The sequence below is a fragment of the Callorhinchus milii genome, unplaced genomic scaffold, assembly GCF_018977255.1.
Source record: "Callorhinchus milii isolate IMCB2004 unplaced genomic scaffold, IMCB_Cmil_1.0 Scaffold1021, whole genome shotgun sequence".
In the NCBI taxonomy this organism is placed as follows: Eukaryota; Metazoa; Chordata; class Chondrichthyes; order Chimaeriformes; family Callorhinchidae; genus Callorhinchus; species Callorhinchus milii.
The window spans coordinates 1-21406 of NW_024705762.1; the positions used below are offsets into that span (position 1 = coordinate 1).

At 40.8% G+C, this 21406-nt stretch overlaps 41 non-coding genes across 41 annotated transcripts; 21 read left to right on the plus strand and 20 right to left on the minus strand.

Annotated features, from left to right (window-relative positions):
* The first annotated feature begins 6 nt into the window (after window positions 1-6).
* Window positions 7-88, plus strand: trnas-gcu. Its single transcript has one exon. It is a non-coding gene; the product is annotated as a tRNA-Ser (tRNA).
* A 585-nt stretch (window positions 89-673) lies between these two features.
* Window positions 674-748, minus strand: trnat-agu. Its single transcript has one exon. It is a non-coding gene; the product is annotated as a tRNA-Thr (tRNA).
* Window positions 749-888: 140 nt separating this feature from the next.
* trnas-gcu lies at window positions 889-970 on the plus strand. Its single transcript has one exon. It is a non-coding gene; the product is annotated as a tRNA-Ser (tRNA).
* A 714-nt stretch (window positions 971-1684) lies between these two features.
* trnat-agu lies at window positions 1685-1756 on the minus strand. Its single transcript has one exon. It is a non-coding gene; the product is annotated as a tRNA-Thr (tRNA).
* A 143-nt stretch (window positions 1757-1899) lies between these two features.
* Window positions 1900-1981, plus strand: trnas-gcu. Its single transcript has one exon. It is a non-coding gene; the product is annotated as a tRNA-Ser (tRNA).
* Window positions 1982-2772: 791 nt separating this feature from the next.
* trnas-gcu lies at window positions 2773-2854 on the plus strand. Its single transcript has one exon. It is a non-coding gene; the product is annotated as a tRNA-Ser (tRNA).
* Window positions 2855-3430: 576 nt separating this feature from the next.
* trnat-agu lies at window positions 3431-3502 on the minus strand. The gene has a single exon. It is a non-coding gene; the product is annotated as a tRNA-Thr (tRNA).
* A 140-nt stretch (window positions 3503-3642) lies between these two features.
* trnas-gcu lies at window positions 3643-3724 on the plus strand. Its single transcript has one exon. It is a non-coding gene; the product is annotated as a tRNA-Ser (tRNA).
* A 716-nt stretch (window positions 3725-4440) lies between these two features.
* Window positions 4441-4513, minus strand: trnat-agu. Its single transcript has one exon. It is a non-coding gene; the product is annotated as a tRNA-Thr (tRNA).
* Window positions 4514-4655: 142 nt separating this feature from the next.
* trnas-gcu lies at window positions 4656-4737 on the plus strand. The gene has a single exon. It is a non-coding gene; the product is annotated as a tRNA-Ser (tRNA).
* A 584-nt stretch (window positions 4738-5321) lies between these two features.
* trnat-agu lies at window positions 5322-5394 on the minus strand. The gene has a single exon. It is a non-coding gene; the product is annotated as a tRNA-Thr (tRNA).
* A 142-nt stretch (window positions 5395-5536) lies between these two features.
* trnas-gcu lies at window positions 5537-5618 on the plus strand. The gene has a single exon. It is a non-coding gene; the product is annotated as a tRNA-Ser (tRNA).
* A 715-nt stretch (window positions 5619-6333) lies between these two features.
* Window positions 6334-6406, minus strand: trnat-agu. Its single transcript has one exon. It is a non-coding gene; the product is annotated as a tRNA-Thr (tRNA).
* A 143-nt stretch (window positions 6407-6549) lies between these two features.
* trnas-gcu lies at window positions 6550-6632 on the plus strand. The gene has a single exon. It is a non-coding gene; the product is annotated as a tRNA-Ser (tRNA).
* Window positions 6633-7220: 588 nt separating this feature from the next.
* Window positions 7221-7293, minus strand: trnat-agu. Its single transcript has one exon. It is a non-coding gene; the product is annotated as a tRNA-Thr (tRNA).
* Window positions 7294-7435: 142 nt separating this feature from the next.
* On the plus strand, window positions 7436-7517 carry trnas-gcu. The gene has a single exon. It is a non-coding gene; the product is annotated as a tRNA-Ser (tRNA).
* Window positions 7518-8233: 716 nt separating this feature from the next.
* Window positions 8234-8306, minus strand: trnat-agu. Its single transcript has one exon. It is a non-coding gene; the product is annotated as a tRNA-Thr (tRNA).
* A 140-nt stretch (window positions 8307-8446) lies between these two features.
* Window positions 8447-8528, plus strand: trnas-gcu. Its single transcript has one exon. It is a non-coding gene; the product is annotated as a tRNA-Ser (tRNA).
* Window positions 8529-9113: 585 nt separating this feature from the next.
* Window positions 9114-9185, minus strand: trnat-agu. The gene has a single exon. It is a non-coding gene; the product is annotated as a tRNA-Thr (tRNA).
* A 142-nt stretch (window positions 9186-9327) lies between these two features.
* Window positions 9328-9409, plus strand: trnas-gcu. Its single transcript has one exon. It is a non-coding gene; the product is annotated as a tRNA-Ser (tRNA).
* A 704-nt stretch (window positions 9410-10113) lies between these two features.
* trnat-agu lies at window positions 10114-10186 on the minus strand. Its single transcript has one exon. It is a non-coding gene; the product is annotated as a tRNA-Thr (tRNA).
* A 135-nt stretch (window positions 10187-10321) lies between these two features.
* trnas-gcu lies at window positions 10322-10403 on the plus strand. Its single transcript has one exon. It is a non-coding gene; the product is annotated as a tRNA-Ser (tRNA).
* A 657-nt stretch (window positions 10404-11060) lies between these two features.
* On the minus strand, window positions 11061-11133 carry trnat-agu. Its single transcript has one exon. It is a non-coding gene; the product is annotated as a tRNA-Thr (tRNA).
* A 141-nt stretch (window positions 11134-11274) lies between these two features.
* trnas-gcu lies at window positions 11275-11356 on the plus strand. The gene has a single exon. It is a non-coding gene; the product is annotated as a tRNA-Ser (tRNA).
* Window positions 11357-11941: 585 nt separating this feature from the next.
* On the minus strand, window positions 11942-12014 carry trnat-agu. The gene has a single exon. It is a non-coding gene; the product is annotated as a tRNA-Thr (tRNA).
* Window positions 12015-12156: 142 nt separating this feature from the next.
* On the plus strand, window positions 12157-12238 carry trnas-gcu. The gene has a single exon. It is a non-coding gene; the product is annotated as a tRNA-Ser (tRNA).
* Window positions 12239-12955: 717 nt separating this feature from the next.
* trnat-agu lies at window positions 12956-13028 on the minus strand. The gene has a single exon. It is a non-coding gene; the product is annotated as a tRNA-Thr (tRNA).
* A 142-nt stretch (window positions 13029-13170) lies between these two features.
* Window positions 13171-13252, plus strand: trnas-gcu. Its single transcript has one exon. It is a non-coding gene; the product is annotated as a tRNA-Ser (tRNA).
* Window positions 13253-13962: 710 nt separating this feature from the next.
* Window positions 13963-14035, minus strand: trnat-agu. Its single transcript has one exon. It is a non-coding gene; the product is annotated as a tRNA-Thr (tRNA).
* Window positions 14036-14177: 142 nt separating this feature from the next.
* On the plus strand, window positions 14178-14259 carry trnas-gcu. The gene has a single exon. It is a non-coding gene; the product is annotated as a tRNA-Ser (tRNA).
* Window positions 14260-15567: 1308 nt separating this feature from the next.
* trnat-agu lies at window positions 15568-15640 on the minus strand. The gene has a single exon. It is a non-coding gene; the product is annotated as a tRNA-Thr (tRNA).
* Window positions 15641-15781: 141 nt separating this feature from the next.
* On the plus strand, window positions 15782-15863 carry trnas-gcu. The gene has a single exon. It is a non-coding gene; the product is annotated as a tRNA-Ser (tRNA).
* Window positions 15864-16448: 585 nt separating this feature from the next.
* trnat-agu lies at window positions 16449-16521 on the minus strand. The gene has a single exon. It is a non-coding gene; the product is annotated as a tRNA-Thr (tRNA).
* Window positions 16522-16663: 142 nt separating this feature from the next.
* Window positions 16664-16745, plus strand: trnas-gcu. Its single transcript has one exon. It is a non-coding gene; the product is annotated as a tRNA-Ser (tRNA).
* Window positions 16746-17462: 717 nt separating this feature from the next.
* On the minus strand, window positions 17463-17535 carry trnat-agu. Its single transcript has one exon. It is a non-coding gene; the product is annotated as a tRNA-Thr (tRNA).
* A 142-nt stretch (window positions 17536-17677) lies between these two features.
* trnas-gcu lies at window positions 17678-17759 on the plus strand. Its single transcript has one exon. It is a non-coding gene; the product is annotated as a tRNA-Ser (tRNA).
* Window positions 17760-18475: 716 nt separating this feature from the next.
* On the minus strand, window positions 18476-18548 carry trnat-agu. Its single transcript has one exon. It is a non-coding gene; the product is annotated as a tRNA-Thr (tRNA).
* Window positions 18549-18690: 142 nt separating this feature from the next.
* On the plus strand, window positions 18691-18772 carry trnas-gcu. Its single transcript has one exon. It is a non-coding gene; the product is annotated as a tRNA-Ser (tRNA).
* A 717-nt stretch (window positions 18773-19489) lies between these two features.
* On the minus strand, window positions 19490-19562 carry trnat-agu. The gene has a single exon. It is a non-coding gene; the product is annotated as a tRNA-Thr (tRNA).
* A 142-nt stretch (window positions 19563-19704) lies between these two features.
* Window positions 19705-19786, plus strand: trnas-gcu. The gene has a single exon. It is a non-coding gene; the product is annotated as a tRNA-Ser (tRNA).
* Window positions 19787-20803: 1017 nt separating this feature from the next.
* On the minus strand, window positions 20804-20885 carry trnas-gcu. The gene has a single exon. It is a non-coding gene; the product is annotated as a tRNA-Ser (tRNA).
* Between the last annotated feature and the right edge of the window lie 521 nt (window positions 20886-21406).

Consider the following 21406-nt stretch of genomic DNA (forward strand, 5'->3'; position numbering starts at 1 on the left):
ACATGTGACAAGGTGGCCGAGTGGTTAAGGCGATGGACTGCTAATCCATTGTGCTCTGCACGCATGGGTTCGAATCCCATCCTTGTCGATTTGCTCTTTTTAGAGTGAAATCTCGAGAAGCCATTTTTGATGTCACTGATTGTGGATTATATCACAAATTTAGCACCTTTAAGAAATGGAATGCTGAGAAACTACACTGCACTGTGATTGATCAAACGATTACCGTAATTCAGATGTGAGTTTGCTGAATCCTGAAGGTGAAACGCTATTACAGGTAGGAACACAGTTCCACACTGCCCACCAGGGATTATTTGTACGTCTATATGTCTGTCGCGCATAGCTACGACTTCGATTTGTCGTTCTCCACATGAAGGAGTTGCAATCTCGCTTGTTTAATTCACAAGTATATATATGGATATTGAATATTAATTGCGAAATCTGAAAATACGGCGCATTGGGAAATGCAAACGTTTATGTTCCAAAACAAAACTTACATTTTCATTTTTTTTAAATAAATCAAGCACAGGATTTGAACTTGGCACCCATTTAATGTTGTGATGGAAAAACAAGTCTCCTTAACACTTCTATTAATGTCAAACTCAATTACCAGGTAGTTACTTGCATTATTAACCCGTAATGCACTCATGCAGAATAATACCATAAAATCTCAATGAGGCACCACTGGGATTTTGAACCCAGGATCTCCTGTTTACTAGACAGGCGCTTTAACCAACTAAGCCATGGCGCCATATTCCTCTACGGGATTTGTTAAGTTCCAATCCCACTGGCAAATTCACAGAAACTCCATATAAAAATGTTGATGCATTTAAGAAATGTGATGCCTAGAAGAATATATTTTTGAGATTAGTTATGAATCAGGCAACATGTGACAAGGTGGCCGAGTGGTTAAGGCGATGGACTGCTAATCCATTGTGCTCTGCACGCATGGGTTCGAATCCCATCCTTGTCGATTTGCTCTTTTTAGAGTGAAATCTCGAGAAGCCATTTTGATGTCACTGATTGTGGATTATATCACAAATTTAGCACCTTTAAGAAATGGAATGCTGAGAAACTACACTGCACTGTGATTGATCAAACGATTACCGTAATTCAGATGTGAGTTTGCTGAATCCTGAAGGTGAAACGCTATTACAGGTAGGAACAACAGTTCCACACTGCCCACCAGGGATTATTTGTCCGTCTGTACGTCTGTGGCGCATAGCCACGCCCTCGATTTGTATTTCATAGAGCGCTTCGGGCGGGCTCAGCACCACGTGACGCGCCGCTTGCGCCACGTGACACAGATCGCACGAATGCGCTGTCCAACCAGGTTCCTACCTGCCCACTCCGAAGGAACGTGTTAATCCATCGTTCTCCACATGAATAGTTGCAATCGGCTTGTTTACTTCACAAGTATATATTTGGATATTGAATATTAATTGCGAAATCTCAAAATACGGTCGCATTGGGAAATGCAAACGTTTATGTTCCAAAACAAAAACTTACATTTTCAATTTCTAAAATAAATCAAGTAGGATTTGAACTTGGCACCCATTTAATGTTGTGATGGAAAAACAAGTCTCCTTAACACTTCTATTAAAGTCAAACTCAATTACCAGGTAGTTACTTGGATTATTAACCCGTAATGCACTCATGCACAATAATACCATAAAATATCTCAATGAGGCACCACTGGGATTTGAACCAGGATCTCCTGTTTACTAGACAGGCGCTTTACCAACTAAGCCATGGCGCCATATTCCTCTACGGAATTTGTTAAGTTTCCAATCCCACTGGCAAATTCACAGAAACTCCGATAAAAATGTTGATGCATTCAAGAAATGTGATGCCTAGAACGCATATATTTTTTTAGATTAGTTATTAATCATGGCAACATGTGACAAGGTGGCCGAGTGGTTAAGGCGATGGACTGCTAATCCATTGTGCTCTGCACGCATGGGTTCGAATCCCATCCTTGTCGATTTGCTCTTTTTAGAGTGAAATCTCGAGAAGCCATTTTTATGTCACTGATTGGGGATTATATCACAAATTTAGCACCTTTAAGAAATGGAATGCTGAAAAATAACACTGCACTGTGATTGATCAAACGATTACCGTAATTCAGATGTGAGTTTGCTGAATCCTGAAGGTGAAACGCTATTACAGGTAGGAACAACAGTTCCACACTGCCCACCAGGGATTATTTGTACGTCTGTATGTCTGTCGCGCATAGCTACGACCTCGATTTGTCGTTCTCACACATGAATAGTTGCAATCGGCTTGTTTAATTCACAAGTTATATAGGATATTGAATATTTAATTGCGAAATCTGAAAATACGGTCGCATTGGGAAATGCAAACGTTTATGTTCCAAAACAAAAACTTACATTTCAATTTTTTTAAATAAATCAAGCACAGGATTTGAACTTGGCACCCATTTAATGTTGTGATGGAAAAACAAGTCTCCTTAACACTTCTATTAATGTCAAACCAATTACCAGGTAGTTACTTGCATTATTAACCCGTAATGCACTCATGCAGAATAATACCATAAAATATCTCAATGAGCACCACTGGGATTGAACCCAGATCTCCTGTTTACTAGACAGGCGTTTACCAACTAAGCCATGGCGCCATATTCCTCTGCGGAATTTGTTAAGTTTCCAATCCACTGGCAATTCACAGAAATCCGATAAAAATGTTAATGCATTCAAGAAATGGATGCCTCGAACGCATATATTTTTGAGATTAGTTATTAATCATGGCACATGTGACAAGGTGGCCGAGTGGTTAAGGCGATGGACTGCTAATCCATTGTGCTCTGCACGCATGGGTTCGAATCCCATCCTTGTCGATTTGCTCTTTTAGAGTGAAATCTCGAGAAGCATTTTTATGTCACTGATTGGGATTATATCACAAATTTAGCACCTTTAAGAAATGGAATGCTGAAAATACACTGCACTGTGATTGATCAAACGAACCGTAATTCAGATGTGAGTTTGCTGAATCCTGAAGGTGAAACGCTATTACAGGTAGGAACAACAGTTCCACACTGCCCACCAGGGATTATTTGTACATCTGTATGTCTGTCGCGCATAGCTACGACCTCGATTTGTCGTTCTCCACAGAATAGGTTGCAATCGGCTTGTTTAATTCACAGTAGTATATATATGGATATTGAATATTAATTGCGAAATCTGAAATACGGTCGCATTGGAATGCAAACGTTATGTTCCAAAACAAAAACTTACATTTTCAATTTTTTTAAAAAAATCAAGCACAGGATTTGAACTTGCACCCATTAATGTTGTGATGGAAAACAAGTCTCCTTAAACACTTCTATTAATGTCAAACTCAATTACCAGGTATTACTTGCATTATTAACCCGTAATGCACTCATGCAGAATAATACCAATAAAATATCTCAATGAGGCACCACTGGATTTGAACCCAGGATCTCCTGTTTACTAGACAGGCGCTTTACCAACTAAGCCATGGCGCCATATTCCTCTGCGGAATTGTTAAGTTTCCAATCCCACTGGCAAATTCACAGAAACTCCGATAAAAATGTTGATGCATTCAAGAAATGTGATGCCTGAACGCATATATTTTTGAGATTAGTTATTAATCATGGCAACATGTGACAAGGTGGCCGAGTGGTTAAGGCGATGGACTGCTAATCCATTGTGCTCTGCACGCATGGGTTCGAATCCCATCCTTGTCGATTTGCTCTTTTTAGAGTGAAATCTCGAGAAGCCATTTTTGATGTCACTGATTGTGGATTATATCACAAATTTAGCACCTTTAAGAAATGGAATGCTGAGAAACTACACTGCACTGTGATTGATCAAACGATTACCGTAATTCAGATGTGAGTTTGCTGAATCCTGAAGGTGAAACGCTATTACAGGTAGGAACAACAGTTCCACACTGCCCACCAGGATTATTTGTCCGTCTGTACGTCTGTGGCGCATAGCCACGCCCTCGATTTGTATTTCATAGAGCGCTTCGGGCGGGCTCAGCACCACGTGACGCGCCGCTTGCGCCACGTGACACAGATCGCACGAATGCGCTGTCCAACCAGGTTCCTACCTGCCCACTCCGAAGGAACGTGTTAATCCATCGTTCTCCACATGAATAGTTGCAATCGGCTTGTTTACTTCACAAGTATATATTTGGATATTGAATATTAATTGCGAAATCTCAAAATACGGTCGCATTGGGAAATGCAAACGTTTATGTTCCAAAACAAAAACTTACATTTTCAATTTCTAAAATAAATCAAGTACAGGATTTGAACTTGGCACCCATTTAATGTTGTGATGGAAAAACAAGTCTCCTTAACACTTCTATTAAAGTCAAACTCAATTACCAGGTAGTTACTTGGATTATTAACCCGTAATGCACTCATGCACAATAATACCATAAAATATCTCAATGAGGCACCACTGGGATTTGAACCCAGGATCTCCTGTTTACTAGACAGGCGCTTTACCAACTAAGCCATGGCGCCATATTCCTCTACGGAATTTGTTAAGTTTCCAATCCCACTGGCAAATTCACAGAAACTCCGATAAAAATGTTGATGCATTCAAGAAATGTGATGCCTAGAACGCATATATTTTTGAGATTAGTTATTAATCATGGCAACATGTGACAAGGTGGCCGAGTGGTTAAGGCGATGGACTGCTAATCCATTGTGCTCTGCACGCATGGGTTCGAATCCCATCCTTGTCGATTTGCTCTTTTTAGAGTGAAATCTCGAGAAGCCATTTTTATGTCACTGATTGGGATTATATCACAAATTTAGCACCTTTAAGAAATGGAATGCTGAGAAATACACTGCACTGTGATTGATCAAACGATTACCGTAATTCAGATGTGAGTTTGCTGAATCCTGAAGGTGAAACGCTATTACAGGTAGGAACAACAGTTCCACACTGCCCACCAGGGATTATTTGTACATCTGTATGTCTGTCGCGCATAGCTACGACCTCGATTTGTCGTTCTCCACATGAATAGTTGCAATCGGCTTGTTTAATTCACAAGTATATATATGGATATTGAATATTAATTGCGAAATCTGAAAATACGGTCGCATTGGGAAATGCAAACGTTTATGTTCCAAAACAAAAACTTACATTTTCAATTTTTTAAATAAATCAAGCACAGGATTTGAACTTGGCACCCATTTAATGTTGTGATGGAAAAACAAGTCTCCTTAACACTTCTATTAATGTCAAACTCAATTACCAGGTAGTTACTTGCATTATTAACCCGTAATGCACTCATGCAGAATAATACCATAAAATATCTCAATGAGGCACCACTGGGATTTGAACCCAGGATCTCCTGTTTACTAGACAGGCGCTTTACCAACTAAGCCATGGCGCCATATTCCTCTGCGGAATTTGTTAAGTTTCCAATCCCACTGGCAAATTCACAGAAACTCCGATAAAAATGTTGATGCATTCAAGAAATGTGATGCCTCGAACGCATATATTTTTGAGATTAGTTATTAATCATGGCAACATGTGACAAGGTGGCCGAGTGGTTAAGGCGATGGACTGCTAATCCATTGTGCTCTGCACGCATGGGTTCGAATCCCATCCTTGTCGATTTGCTCTTTTTAGAGTGAAATCTCGAGAAGCCATTTTTGATGTCACTGATTGTGGATTATATCACAAATTTAGCACCTTTAAGAAATGGAATGCTGAAAAATAACACTGCACTGTGAATTGATCAAACGATTACCGTAATTCAGATGTGAGTTTGCTGAATCCTGAAGGTGAAACGCTATTACAGGTAGGAACAACAGTTCCACACTGCCACCAGGGATTATTTGTCGTCTGTATGTCTGTCGCACATAGCTACGCCCTCGATTTGTATTTCATAGAGCGCTTCGGGCGGGCTCAGCACCACGTGACACGCCGCTTGCACCACGTGACACGATCGCACGAATGCGCTGTCCAACCAGTTCCTACCTGCCCACTCCGAAGGAACGTGTTACATCCATCGTTCTCCACATGAATAGTTGCAATCGGCTTGTTTACTTCACAGTATATATATATGAATATTGAATATTAATTGCGACATCTCAAAATACGGTCGCATTGGGAAATGCAAACGTTTATGTTCCAAAACAAAAACTTACATTGTCAATTTCTAAAAATAAATCAAGCACAGGATTTGAACTTGGCACCCATTTAATGTTGTGATGGAAAAACAAGTCTCCTTAACACTTCTATAAAGTCAAACTCAATTACCAGGTAGTTCTTGGATAATTAACCCGTAATGCACTCATGCAGAATAATACCATAAAATATCTTAATGAGGCACCACTGGGATTTGAACCCAGGATCTCCTGTTTACTAGACAGGCGCTTTACCAACTAAGCCATGGCGCCATATTCCTCTACGGAATTTCTTAAGTTTCCAATCCCACTGGCAAATTCCACAGAAACTCCGATAAAAATGTTGATGCATTCAAGAAATGTGATGCCTAGAAAGCATATATTTTTGAGATTCGTTATTAATCATGGCAACATGTGACAAGGGTGGCCGAGTGGTTAAGGCGATGGACTGCTAATCCATTGTGCTCTGCACGCATGGGTTCGAATCCCATCCTTGTCGATTTGCTCTTTTTAGAGTGAAATCTCGAGAAGCCATTTTTGATGTCACTGATTGGGATTATATCACAAATTTAGCACCTTTAAGAAATGGAATGCTGAGAAATTACACTGCACTGTGATTGATCAAACGATTACCGTAATTCAGATGTGAGTTTGCTGAATCCTGAAGGTGAAACGCTATTACAGGTAGGAACAACAGTTCCACACTGCCCACCGGGGATTATTTGTACGTCTGTATGTCTGTCGCGCATAGCTACGACCTCGATTTGTCGTTCTCCACATGAATAGTTGCAATCGGCTTGTTTACTTCACAAGTATATATATGGATATTGAATATTAATTGCGAAATCTGAAAATACTTCGCATTGGGAAATGCAAACGTTTATGTTCCAAAACAAAAACTTACATTTTCAATTTTTTTTAAATAAATCAAGCACAGGATTTGAACTTGGCACCCATTTAATGTTGTGATGGAAAAACAAGTCTCCTTAACACTTCTATTAATGTCAAACTCAATTACCAGGTAGTTACTTGCATTATTAACCCCGTAATGCACTCATGCAGAATAATACCATAAAATATCTCAATGAGGCACCACTGGGATTTGAACCCAGGATCTCCTGTTTACTAGACAGGCGCTTTACCAACTAAGCCATGGCGCCATATTTCTCTACGGAATTTGTTAAGTTTCCAATCCCACTGGCAAATTCACAGAAACTCCGATAAAAATGTTGATGCATTCAAGAAATGTGATGCCTCGAACGCATATATTTTTGAGATTAGTTATTAATCATGGCAACATGTGACAAGGTGGCCGAGTGGTTAAGGCGATGGACTGCTAATCCATTGTGCTCTGCACGCATGGGTTCGAATCCCATCCTTGTCGTTTTGCTCTTTTTAGAGTGAAATCTCGAGAAGCCATTTTTGATGTCACTGATTGTGGATTATATCACAAATTTAGCACCTTTAAGAAATGGAATGCTGAGAAACTACACTGCACTGTGATTGATCAAACGATTACCGTAATTCAGATGTGAGTTTGCTGAATCCTGAAGGTGAAACGCTATTACAGGTAGGAACAACAGTTCCACACTGCCCACCAGGGATTATTTGTCCGTCTGTACGTCTGTGGCGCATAGCCACGCCCTCGATTTGTATTTCATAGAGCGCTTCGGGCGGGCTCAGCACCACGTGACGCGCCGCTTGCGCCACGTGACACAGATCGCACGAATGCGCTGTCCAACCAGGTTCCTACCTGCCCACTCCGAAGGAACGTGTTAATCCATCGTTCTCCACATGAATAGTTGCAATCGGCTTGTTTACTTCACAAGTATATATTTGGATATTGAATATTAATTGCGAAATCTCAAAATACGGTCGCATTGGGAAATGCAAACGTTTATGTTCCAAAACAAAAACTTACATTTTCAATTTCTAAAATAAATCCAGTACAGGATTTGAACTTGGCACCCATTTAATGTTGTGATGGAAAAACAAGTCTCCTTAACACTTCTATTAAAGTCAAACTCAATTACCAGGTAGTTCTTGGATTATTAACCCGTAATGCACTCATGCAGAATAATACCATAAAATATCTCAATGAGGCACCACTGGGATTTGAACCCAGGATCTCCTGTTTACTAGACAGGCGCTTTACCAACTAAGCCATGGCGCCATATTCCTCTACGGAATTTGTTAAGTTTCCAATCCCACTGGCAAATTCACAGAAACTCCGATAAAAATGTTGATGCATTCAAGAAATGTGATGCCTAGAAGCATATATTTTTGAGATTGTTATTAATCATGGCAACATGTGACAAGGTGGCCGAGTGGTTAAGGCGATGGACTGCTAATCCATTGTGCTCTGCACGCATGGGTTCGAATCCCATCCTTGTCGATTTGCTCTTTTTAGAGTGAAATCTCGAGAAGCCATTTTTGATGTCACTGATTGGGATTATATCACAAATTTAGCACCTTTAAGAAATGGAATGCTGAGAAAATTACACTGCACTGTGATTGATCAAACGATTACCGTAATTCAGATGTGAGTTTGCTGAATCCTGAAGGTGAAACGCTATTACAGGTAGGAACAACAGTTCCACACTGCCCACCGGGATTATTTGTACGTCTGTATGTCTGTCGCGGCATAGCTACGACCTCGATTTGTCGTTCTCCCACATGAATAGTTGCAATCGGCTTGTTTACTTCACAAGTATATATATGGATATTGAATATTAATTGCGAAATCTGAAAATACGGTCGCATTGGGAAATGCAAACGTTTATGTTCCAAAACAAAAACTTACATTTTCAATTTTTAAATAAATCAAGCACAGGATTTGAACTTGGCACCCATTTAATGTGTGATGGAAAACAAGTCTCCTTAACACTTCTATTAATGTCAAACTCAATTACCAGGTAGTTACTTGCATTATTAACCCGTAATGCACTCATGCAGAATAATACCATAAAATATCTCAATGAGGCACCACTGGATTTGAACCCAGGATCTCCTGTTTACTAGACAGGCGCTTTACCAACTAAGCCATGGCGCCATATTTCTCTACGGAATTTGTTAAGTTTCCAATCCCACTGGGCAAATTCACAGAAACTCCGATAAAAATGTTGATGCATTCAAGAAATGTGATGCCTCGAACGCATATATTTTGAGATTAGTTATTAATCATGGCAACATGTGACAAGGTGGCCGAGTGGTTAAGGCGATGGACTGCTAATCCATTGTGCTCTGCACGCATGGGTTCGAATCCCATCCTTGTCGTTTGCTCTTTTTTAGAGTGAAATCTCGAGAAGCCATTTTTGATGTCACTGATTGTGGATTATATCACAAATTTAGCACCTTTAAGAAATGGAATGCTGAGAAACTACACTGCACTGTGATTGATCAAACGATTACCGTAATTCAGATGTGATTTGCTGAATCCTGAAGGTGAAACGCTATTACAGGTAGGAACAACAGTTCCACACTGCCACCAGGGATTATTTGTCCGTCTGTACGTCTGTGGCGCATAGCCACGCCCTCGATTTGTATTTCATAGAGCGCTTCGGGCGGGCTCAGCACCACGTGACGCGCCGCTTGCGCCACGTGACACAGATCGCACGAATGCGCTGTCCAACCAGGTTCCTACCTGCCCACTCCGAAGGAACGTGTTAATCCATCGTTCTCCACATGAATAGTTGCAATCGGCTTGTTTACTTCACAAGTATATATTTGGATATTGAATATTAATGCGAATCTCAAATACGGTCGCATTGGAAATGCAAACGTTTATGTTCCAAAACAAAAACTTACATTTTCAATTTCTAAAATAAATCAAACAGGATTGAACTTGGCACCATTTAATGTTGTGATGGAAAACAAGTCTCCTTAACACTTCTATTAAAGTCAAACTCAATTACCAGGTAGTTACTTGGATTATTAACCGTAATGCACTCATGCAGAATAATACCATAAATATCTCAATGAGGCACCACTGGGATTTGAACCCAGGATCTCCTGTTTACTAGACAGGCGCTTTACCAACTAAGCCATGGCGCCATATTTCTCTACGGATTGTTAAGTTTCCAATCCCACTGGCAAATTCACAGAACTCCGATAAAAATGTGATGGCATTCAAGAAATGTGTGCTGAACGCATATATTTTGAGATTAGTTATTAATCATGGCAACATGTGACAAGGGGCCGAGTGGGTTAAGCCGATGGACTGCTAATCCATTGTGCTCTGCACGCATGGGTTCGAATCCCATCCTTGTCGATTTGCTCTTTTTAGAGTGAAATCCGAGAAGCCATTTTTGATGTCACTGATTGGGATTATATCACAAATTTAGCACCTTAAGAAATGGAATGCTGAAAACTACACTGCACTTATTGATCAAACGATTACCTAATTCAGATGTGAGTTTGCTAATCCTGAAGGTGAAACGCTATTACAGGTAGGAACAACAGTTCCACACTGCCCACCAGGGATTATTTTTGTCTGTCGCATACACGTCGATTGTATTTCATAGAGCTTCGGCGGGCCAGTACGGCCGTTGCACGGACACTCCCGATGCGCTGTCCAACCAGTTCCTACCTGCCCACTCCGAAACGTGTTAATCCATCTTCTCCACATGAATAGTTGCAATCGGCTTGTTTACTTCACAGTATATATTTGGATATTGAATATTAATTGCGAATCTCAAAATACGGTCGCATTGGGAAATGCAAACGTTTATGTTCCAAAACAAAAACTTACATTTTCAATTTCTAAAATAAATCAGCACAGGATTTGAACTTGGCACCCATTTAATGTTGTGATGGAAAAACAAGTCTCCTTAACACTTCTATTAAAGTCAAACTCAATTACCAGGTAGTTCTTGATAATTAACCCGTAATGCACTCATGCAGAATAATACCATAAAATATCTTAATGAGGCACCACTGGGATTTGAACCCAGGATCTCCTGTTTACTAGACAGGCGCTTTACCAACTAAGCCATGGCGCCATATTCCTCTACGGAATTTCTTAAGTTTCCAATCCCACTGGCAAATTCACAGAAACTCCGATAAAAATGTTGATGCATTCAAGAAATGTGATGCCTAGAAAGCATATATTTTTGAGATTGTTATTAATCATGGCAACATGTGACAAGGTGGCCGAGTGGTTAAGGCGATGGACTGCTAATCCATTGTGCTCTGCACGCATGGGTTCGAATCCCATCCTTGTCGATTTGCTCTTTTTAGAGTGAAATCTCGAGAAGCCATTTTTGATGTCACTGATTGGGATTATATCACAAATTTAGCACCTTTAAGAAATGGAATGCTGAGAAATTACACTGCACTGTGATTGATCAAACGATTACCGTAATTCAGATGTGAGTTTGCTGAATCCTGAAGGTGAAACGCTATTACAGGTAGGAACAACAGTTCCACACTGCCCACCGGGGATTATTTGTACGTCTGTATGTCTGTCGCGCATAGCTACGACCTCGATTTGTCGTTCTCCACATGAATAGTTGCAATCGGCTTGTTTACTTCACAAGTATATATATGGATATTGAATATTAATTGCGAAATCTGAAAATACTTCGCATTGGGAAATGCAAACGTTTATGTTCCAAAACAAAAACTTACATTTTCAATTTTTTAAATAAATCAAGCACAGGATTTGAACTTGGCACCCATTTAATGTTGTGATGGAAAAACAAGTCTCCTTAACACTTCTATTAATGTCAAACTCAATTACCAGGTAGTTACTTGCATTATTAACCCGTAATGCACTCATGCAGAATAATACCATAAAATATCTCAATGAGGCACCACTGGGATTTGAACCCAGGATCTCCTGTTTACTAGACAGGCGCTTTACCAACTAAGCCATGGCGCCATATTTCTCTACGGAATTTGTTAAGTTTCCAATCCCACTGGCAAATTCACAGAAACTCCGATAAAAATGTTGATGCATTCAAGAAATGTGATGCCTCGAACGCATATATTTTTGAGATTAGTTATTAATCATGGCAACATGTGACAAGGTGGCCGAGTGGTTAAGGCGATGGACTGCTAATCCATTGTGCTCTGCACGCATGGGTTCGAATCCCATCCTTGTCGTTTTGCTCTTTTTAGAGTGAAATCTCGAGAAGCCATTTTTGATGTCACTGATTGTGGATTATATCACAAATTTAGCACCTTTAAGAAATGGAATGCTGAGAAACTACACTGCACTGTGATTGATCAAACGATTACCGTAATTCAGATGTGAGTTTGCTGAATCCTGAAGGTGAAACGCTATTACAGGTAGGAACAACAGTTCCACACTGCCCACCAGGGATTATTTGTCCGTCTGTACGTCTGTGGCGCATAGCCACGCCCTCGATTTGTATTTCATAGAGCGCTTCGGGCGGGCTCAGCACCACGTGACGCGCCGCTTGCGCCACGTGACACAGATCGCACGAATGCGCTGTCCAACCAGGTTCCTACCTGCCCACTCCGAAGGAACGTGTTAATCCATCGTTCTCCACATGAATAGTTGCAATCGGCTTGTTTACTTCACAAGTATATATTTGGATATTGAATATTAATTGCGAAATCTCAAAATACGGTCGCATTGGGAAATGCAAACGTTTATGTTCCAAAACAAAAACTTACATTTTCAATTTCTAAAATAAATCAAGTACAGGATTTGAACTTGGCACCCATTTAATGTTGTGATGGAAAAACAAGTCTCCTTAACACTTCTATTAAAGTCAAACTCAATTACCAGGTAGTTACTTGGATTATTAACCCGTAATGCACTCATGCACAATAATACCATAAAATATCTCAATGAGGCACCACTGGGATTTGAACCCAGGATCTCCTGTTTACTAGACAGGCGCTTTACCAACTAAGCCATGGCGCCATATTCCTCTACGGAATTTGTTAAGTTTCCAATCCCACTGGCAAATTCACAGAAACTCCGATAAAAATGTTGATGCATTCAAGAAATGTGATGCCTAGAACGCATATATTTTTTAGATTAGTTATTAATCATGGCAACATGTGACAAGGTGGCCGAGTGGTTAAGGCGATGGACTGCTAATCCATTGTGCTCTGCACGCATGGGTTCGAATCCCATCCTTGTCGATTTGCTCTTTTTAGAGTGAAATCTCGAGAAGCCATTTTTATGTCACTGATTGGGATTATATCACAAATTTAGCACCTTTAAGAAATGGAATGCTGAAAATAACACTGCACTGTGATTGATCAAACGATTACCGTAATTCAGATGTGAGTTTGCTGAATCCTGAAGGTGAAACGCTATTACAGGTAGGAACAACAGTTCCACACTGCCCACCAGGGATTATTTGTACGTCTGTATGTCTGTCGCACATAGCTACGCCCTCGATTTGTATTTCATAGAGCGCTTCGGGCGGCTCAGCACCACGTGACACGCCGCTTGCACCACGTGACACGGATCGCACGAATGCGCTGTCCAACCAAGTTCCTACCTGCCCACTCCGAAGGAACGTGTACATCCATCGTTCTCCACATGAATAGTTGCAATCGGCTTGTTTACTTCACGAGTATATATATGATATTGAATATTAATTGCGAATCTCAAAATACGGTCGCATTGGGAAATGCAAACGTTTAGGTTCCAAAACAAAAACTTACATTGTCAATTTCTAAAAATAAATCAAGCACAGGATTTGAACTTGGCACCCATTTAATGCTGTGATGGAAAAACAAGTCTCCTTAACACTTCTATTAAAGTCAAACTCATTACCAGGTAGTTCTTGGATAATTAACCCGTAATGCACTCATGCAGAATAATACCATAAAATATCTCAATGAGGCACCACTGGGATTTGAACCCAGGATCTCCTGTTTACTAGACAGGCGCTTTACCAACTAAGCCATGGCGCCATATTTCTCTACGGAATTTGTTAAGTTTCCAATCCCACTGGCAAATTCACAGAAACTCCGATAAAAATGTTGATGCATTCAAGAAATGTGATGCCTCGAACGCATATATTTTTGAGATTAGTTATTAATCATGGCAACATGTGACAAGGTGGCCGAGTGGTTAAGGCGATGGACTGCTAATCCATTGTGCTCTGCACGCATGGGTTCGAATCCCATCCTTGTCGTTTGCTCTTTTTAGAGTGAAATCTCGAGAAGCCATTTTTGATGTCACTGATTGTGGATTATATCACAAATTTAGCACCTTTAAGAAATGGAATGCTGAGAAACTACACTGCACTGTGATTGATCAAACGATTACCGTAATTCAGATGTGAGTTTGCTGAATCCTGAAGGTGAAACGCTATTACAGGTAGGAACAACAGTTCCACACTGCCCACCAGGGATTATTTGTCCGTCTGTACGTCTGTGGCGCATAGCCACGCCCTCGATTTGTATTTCATAGAGCGCTTCGGGCGGGCTCAGCACCACGTGACGCGCCGCTTGCGCCACGTGACACAGATCGCACGAATGCGCTGTCCAACCAGGTTCCTACCTGCCCACTCCGAAGGAACGTGTTAATACAGGGAGGAACAATGTTTCACTCTGCCCACCAGGGATTATTTAGTTGTCTGTCTGTCTGACTGTCTGTTTGTCTGTCGTACATAATATATAATACACACAGTTCTTTGATTGGTGGAGACCTTACAAACAGCTCTTTGATTGGTGTAGACTACTGCCGGGTACGGAGAGGGGAGGTGCCTAAGGGAGGAGGGTCAGGGGAGGGGCCTAAGGAAGGGGGGAGTCAGGAGAGGGGCCTGAGGGCGGGGTGGTCAGCGGAGGGGCCTGAGGGAGGGGGGGTCAGGGGAGGGGCTTAAGGATATGGGGGGTGGATGCTCAGGGCAGGGGTCTAACCGAAGGGGGTCAGGAAAGGGTCCTAAGGGAGGTGGGTCAGGGAGGGGCCTAAGAAGGGAGGGCCTAAGGGGGAGGGGCCTAAGGGAGGGGTCGATAGTCAGGGGGCTGTCTGCCTGGTACCTAAAGTCAAGTTATCTTGTATACATACAGGTAGAACAACAGGTTCCACACTGCCCACCAGGATTATTTGTCTGTCCGTCGTGCACGAATGCGCTGTCCAACCAAGTTCCTACCTGCCCACTCCAAAGGAACGTGTTAATCCATCGTTCTCCACATGAATAGTTGCAATCGGCTTGTTTACTTCACAAGTATATATATGGATATTGAATATTAATTGCGAAATCGCAAAATACGGTCGCATTGGGAAATGCGACCGTTTATGTTCCAAAACAAAAACTTACATTTTCAATTTCTAAAAATAAATCAAGCACAGGATTTGAACTTGGCACCCATTTAATGTTGTGATGGAAAAACAAGTCTCCTTAACACTTCTATTAAAGTCAAACTCAATTACCAGGTAGTTCTTGGATAATTAACCCGTAATGCACTCATGCAGAATAATACCATAAAATATCTTAATGAGGCACCACTGGGATTTGAACCCAGGATCTCCTGTTTACTAGACAGGCGCTTTACCAACTAAGCCATGGTGCCATATTCCTCTACGAATTTCTTAAGTTTCCAATCCCACTGGCAAATTCACAGAAACTCCGATAAAAATGTTGATGCATTCAAGAAATGTGATGCCTAGAAAGCATATATTTTTTAGATTAGTTATTAATCATGGCAACATGTGACAAGGTGCCCGAGTGATTAAGGCGATGGACTGCTAATCCATTGTGCTCTGCACGCATGGGTTCGAATCCCATCCTTGTCGATTTGCTCTTTTTAGAGTGAAATCTCGAGAAGCCATTTTTGATGTCACTGATTGGGATTATATCACAAATTTAGCACCTTTAAGAAATGGAATGCTGAGAAATTACACTGCACTGTGATTGATCAAACGATTACCGTAATTCAGATGTGAGTTTGCTGAATCCTGAAGGTGAAACGCTATTACAGGTAGGAACAACAGTTCCACACTGCCCACCGGGATTATTTGTACGTCTGTATGTCTGTCGCGCATAGCTACGACCTCGATTTGTCGTTCTCCACATGAATAGTTGCAATCGGCTTGTTTACTTCACAAGTATATATATGGATATTGAATATTAATTGCGAAATCTGAAAATACTTCGCATTGGGAAATGCAAACGTTTATGTTCCAAAACAAAAACTTACATTTTCAATTTTTTTAAATAAATCAAGCACAGGATTTGAACTTGGCACCCATTTAATGTTGTGATGGAAAAACAAGTCTCCTTAACACTTCTATTAATGTCAAACTCAATTACCAGGTAGTTACTTGCATTATTAACCCGTAATGCACTCATGCAGAATAATACCATAAAATATCTCAATGAGGCACCACTGGGATTTGAACCCAGGATCTCCTGTTTACTAGACAGGCGCTTTACCAACTAAGCCATGGCGCCATATTTCTCTACGGAATTTGTTAAGTTTCCAATCCCACTGGCAAATTCACAGAAACTCCAATAAAAATGTTGATGCATTCAAGAAATGTGATGCCTCGAACGCATATATTTTTGAGATTAGTTATTAATCATGGCAACATGTGACAAGGTGGCCGAGTGGTTAAGGCGATGGACTGCTAATCCATTGTGCTCTGCACGCATGGGTTCGAATCCCATCCTTGTCGTTTTGCTCTTTTTAGAGTGAAATCTCGAGAAGCCATTTTTGATGTCACTGATTGTGGATTATATCACAAATTTAGCACCTTTAAGAAATGGAATGCTGAGAAACTACACTGCACTGTGATTGATCAAACGATTACCGTAATTCAGATGTGAGTTTGCTGAATCCTGAAGGTGAAACGCTATTACAGGTAGGAACAACAGTTCCACACTGCCCACCAGGGATTATTTGTCCGTCTGTACGTCTGTGGCGCATAGCCACGCCCTCGATTTGTATTTCATAGAGCGCTTCGGGCGGGCTCAGCACCACGTGACGCGCCGCTTGCGCCACGTGACACAGATCGCACGAATGCGCTGTCCAACCAGGTTCCTACCTGCCCACTCCGAAGGAACGTGTTAATCCATCGTTCTCCACATGAATAGTTGCAATCGGCTTGTTTACTTCACAAGTATATATTTGGATATTGAATATTAATTGCGAAATCTCAAAATACGGTCGCATTGGGAAATGCAAACGTTTATGTTCGAAAACAAAAACTTACATTTTCAATTTCTAAAATAAATCAAGTACAGGATTTGAACTTGGCACCCATTTAATGTTGTGATGGAAAAACAAGTCTCCTTAACACTTCTATTAAAGTCAAACTCAATTACCAGGTAGTTACTTGGATTATTAACCCGTAATGCACTCATGCACAATAATACCATAAAATATCTCAATGAGGCACCACTGGGATTTGAACCCAGGATCTCCTGTTTACTAGACAGGCGCTTTACCAACTAAGCCATGGCGCCATATTCCTCTACGGAATTTGTTAAGTTTCCAATCCCACTGGCAAATTCACAGAAACTCCGATAAAAATGTTGATGCATTCAAGAAATGTGATGCCTAGAACGCATATATTTTTGAGATTAGTTATTAATCATGGCAACATGTGACAAGGTGGCCGAGTGGTTAAGGCGATGGACTGCTAATCCATTGTGCTCTGCACGCATGGGTTCGAATCCCATCCTTGTCGATTTGCTCTTTTTAGAGTGAAATCTCGAGAAGCCATTTTTATGTCACTGATTGGGGATTATATCACAAATTTAGCACCTTTAAGAAATGGAATGCTGAAAAATAACACTGCACTGTGATTGATCAAACGATTACCGTAATTCAGATGTGAGTTTGCTGAATCCTGAAGGTGAAACGCTATTACAGGTAGGAACAACAGTTCCACACTGCCCACCAGGGATTATTTGTACGTCTGTATGTCTGTCGCACATAGCTACGCCCTCGATTTGTATTTCATAGAGCGCTTCGGGCGGGCTCAGCACCACGTGACACGCCGCTTGCACCACGTGACACGGATCGCACGAATGCGCTGTCCAACCAAGTTCCTACCTGCCCACTCCGAAGGAACGTGTACATCCATCGTTCTCCACATGAATAGTTGCAATCGGCTTGTTTACTTCACGAGTATATATATGAATATTGAATATTAATTGCGACATCTCAAAATACGGTCGCATTGGGAAATGCAAACGTTTAGGTTCCAAAACAAAAACTTACATTGTCAATTTCTAAAAATAAATCAAGCACAGGATTTGAACTTGGCACCCATTTAATGCTGTGATGGAAAAACAAGTCTCCTTAACACTTCTATTAAAATCAAACTCATTTACCAGGTAGTTCTTGGATAATTAACCCGTAATGCACTCATGCAGAATAATACCATAAAATATCTCAATGAGGCACCACTGGGATTTGAACCCAGGATCTCCTGTTTACTAGACAGGCGCTTTACCAACTAAGCCATGGCGCCATATTTCTCTACGGAATTTGTTAAGTTTCCAATCCCACTGGCAAATTCACAGAAACTCCGATAAAAATGTTGATGCATTCAAGAAATGTGATGCCTCGAACGCATATATTTTTGAGATTAGTTATTAATCATGGCAACATGTGACAAGGTGGCCGAGTGGTTAAGGCGATGGACTGCTAATCCATTGTGCTCTGCACGCATGGGTTCGAATCCCATCCTTGTCGTTTTGCTCTTTTTAGAGTGAAATCTCGAGAAGCCATTTTTGATGTCACTGATTGTGGATTATATCACAAATTTAGCACCTTTAAGAAATGGAATGCTGAGAAACTACACTGCACTGTGATTGATCAAACGATTACCGTAAATCAGATGTGAGTTTGCTGAATCCTGAAGGTGAAACGCTATTACAGGTAGGAACAACAGTTCCACACTGCCCACCAGGGATTATTTGTCCGTCTGTACGTCTGTGGCGCATAGCCACGCCCTCGATTTGTATTTCATAGAGCGCTTCGGGCGGGCTCAGCACCACGTGACGCGCCGCTTGCGCCACGTGACACAGATCGCACGAATGCGCTGTCCAACCAGGTTCCTACCTGCCCACTCCGAAGGAACGTGTTAATCCATCGTTCTCCACATGAATAGTTGCAATCGGCTTGTTTACTTCACAAGTATATATTTGGATATTGAATATTAATTGCGAAATCTCAAAATACGGTCGCATTGGGAAATGCAAACGTTTATGTTCCAAAACAAAAACTTACATTTTCAATTTCTAAAATAAATCAAGTACAGGATTTGAACTTGGCACCCATTTAATGTTGTGATGGAAAAACAAGTCTCCTTAACACTTCTATTAAAGTCAAACTCAATTACCAGGTAGTTACTTGGATTATTAACCCGTAATGCACTCATGCACAATAATACCATAAAATATCTCAATGAGGCACCACTGGGATTTGAACCCAGGATCTCCTGTTTACTAGACAGGCGCTTTACCAACTAAGCCATGGCGCCATATTCCTCTACGGAATTTGTTAAGTTTCCAATCCCACTGGCAAATTCACAGAAACTCCGATAAAAATGTTGATGCATTCAAGAAATGTGATGCCTAGAACGCATATATTTTTTAGATTAGTTATTAATCATGGCAACATGTGACAAGGTGGCCGATTGGTTAAGGCGATGGACTGCTAATCCATTGTGCTCTGCACGCATGGGTTCGAATCCCATCCTTGTCGATTTGCTCTTTTAGAGTGAAATCTCGAGAAGCCATTTTTATGTCACTGATTGGGGATTATATCACAAATTTAGCACCTTTAGGAAATGGAATGCTGAGAAATTACACTGCACTTTGATTGATCAAACGATTACCGTAATTCAGATGTGAGTTTGCTGAATCCTGAAGGTGAAACGCTATTACAGGTAGGAACAACAGTTCCACACTGCCCACCAGGATTATTTGTACGTCTGTATGTCTGTCGCGCATAGCTACGCCCTCGATTTGTATTTCATAAAGCGCTTCTGGCGGGCTCAGCACCACGTGACGCGCAGCTTGCGCCACGTGACACGGATCGCACGAATGCGCTGTCCAACCAAGTTCCTACCTGCCCACTCCGAAGGAACGTGTTAATCCATCGTTCTCCACATGAATAGTTGCCATCGGCTTGTTTACTTTACAGATATATATATTGCATCTTAATTGGGAAATCTCAAAATACGGTCGCATTGTGAAATGCAAATGTTTATGTTCCCAAACAAAACAAAAACTTACATTTTCAATTTCTAAAAAGAAATCAAGCACAGGATTTGAACTTGTGGCTTTGGTGATGGACTGCTAATCTATTGCGTTCTATCTTGATTTTAAGTCTTCGTGAATGCAGAAAGAAACAAAGACTATTGTGTTCTGCACGCATGGGTTTGAATCCCATCCCTGTCGATTTGCTCTTTTTAGAGTGAAATCTCGAGAATCCATTTTTTATGTCACTGATTGGGGATTGATAATTGTTTTTTTACCCTTCTATCTGGCAACAAAACTGACACCTTTTTACAAGGAGTCATGTTTGCATAGACCGCAATACCTGCAGTCATAATACAAACAAAAGACATAACTCTGAATTACGGTAATCGTTTGATCAATCACAGTGCGGTATAATTTCTCAGCATTCCATTTCTTAAAGGTGCTCAATTTGTGAGAAAATCCCCGATCAATGACATAAAAAATGGCTTCTCGAGATTTCACTCTAAAAAGAGCAAATCGACAAGGATGGGTTTCGAACCCATGCGTGCAGAGCACAATGGATTAGCAGTCCATCGCCTTAACCACTCGGCCACCTTATCACATGTTGCTATGGTTCATAACTAATCTCAAAAATATATTTGATCGAGGCATCACATTTTTTGAATGCATCAACATTTTTATCGGAGTTTCTGTGAATTTACCAGTGGGATTGGAAACTTGAGAAATACCATACAGGAATATGGTTCCATGGCTGAGTTGGTAAAGCGCCTGTCTTGTAAATAGGAGATCCTGGGTTCAAATCCCAGTAAATGCCTCGTTTAGATATTTGATTCTATGATTTTGCATGAGTGCATCACGGGGTAATAATCCAAGTAACTATCTAAAGAAAAGTTACAGATACTTGTTTTTCCATCAGAACATTAAATGCCCCTTTGCGTACCAAGTTCAAATCCTGTGCTTCATTCATTTTTAGAAATTGAATGTAAGTATTTGTCTTGTTTGGGAACATAAATGACTGAAGGAATTCATATTCTTTGGGTCTTTCGGTAAAGCCACGTAGATAGAACAAATAATACAAATAATAACAATATCACGACGTTTTGATCGCAACACAAGCAAT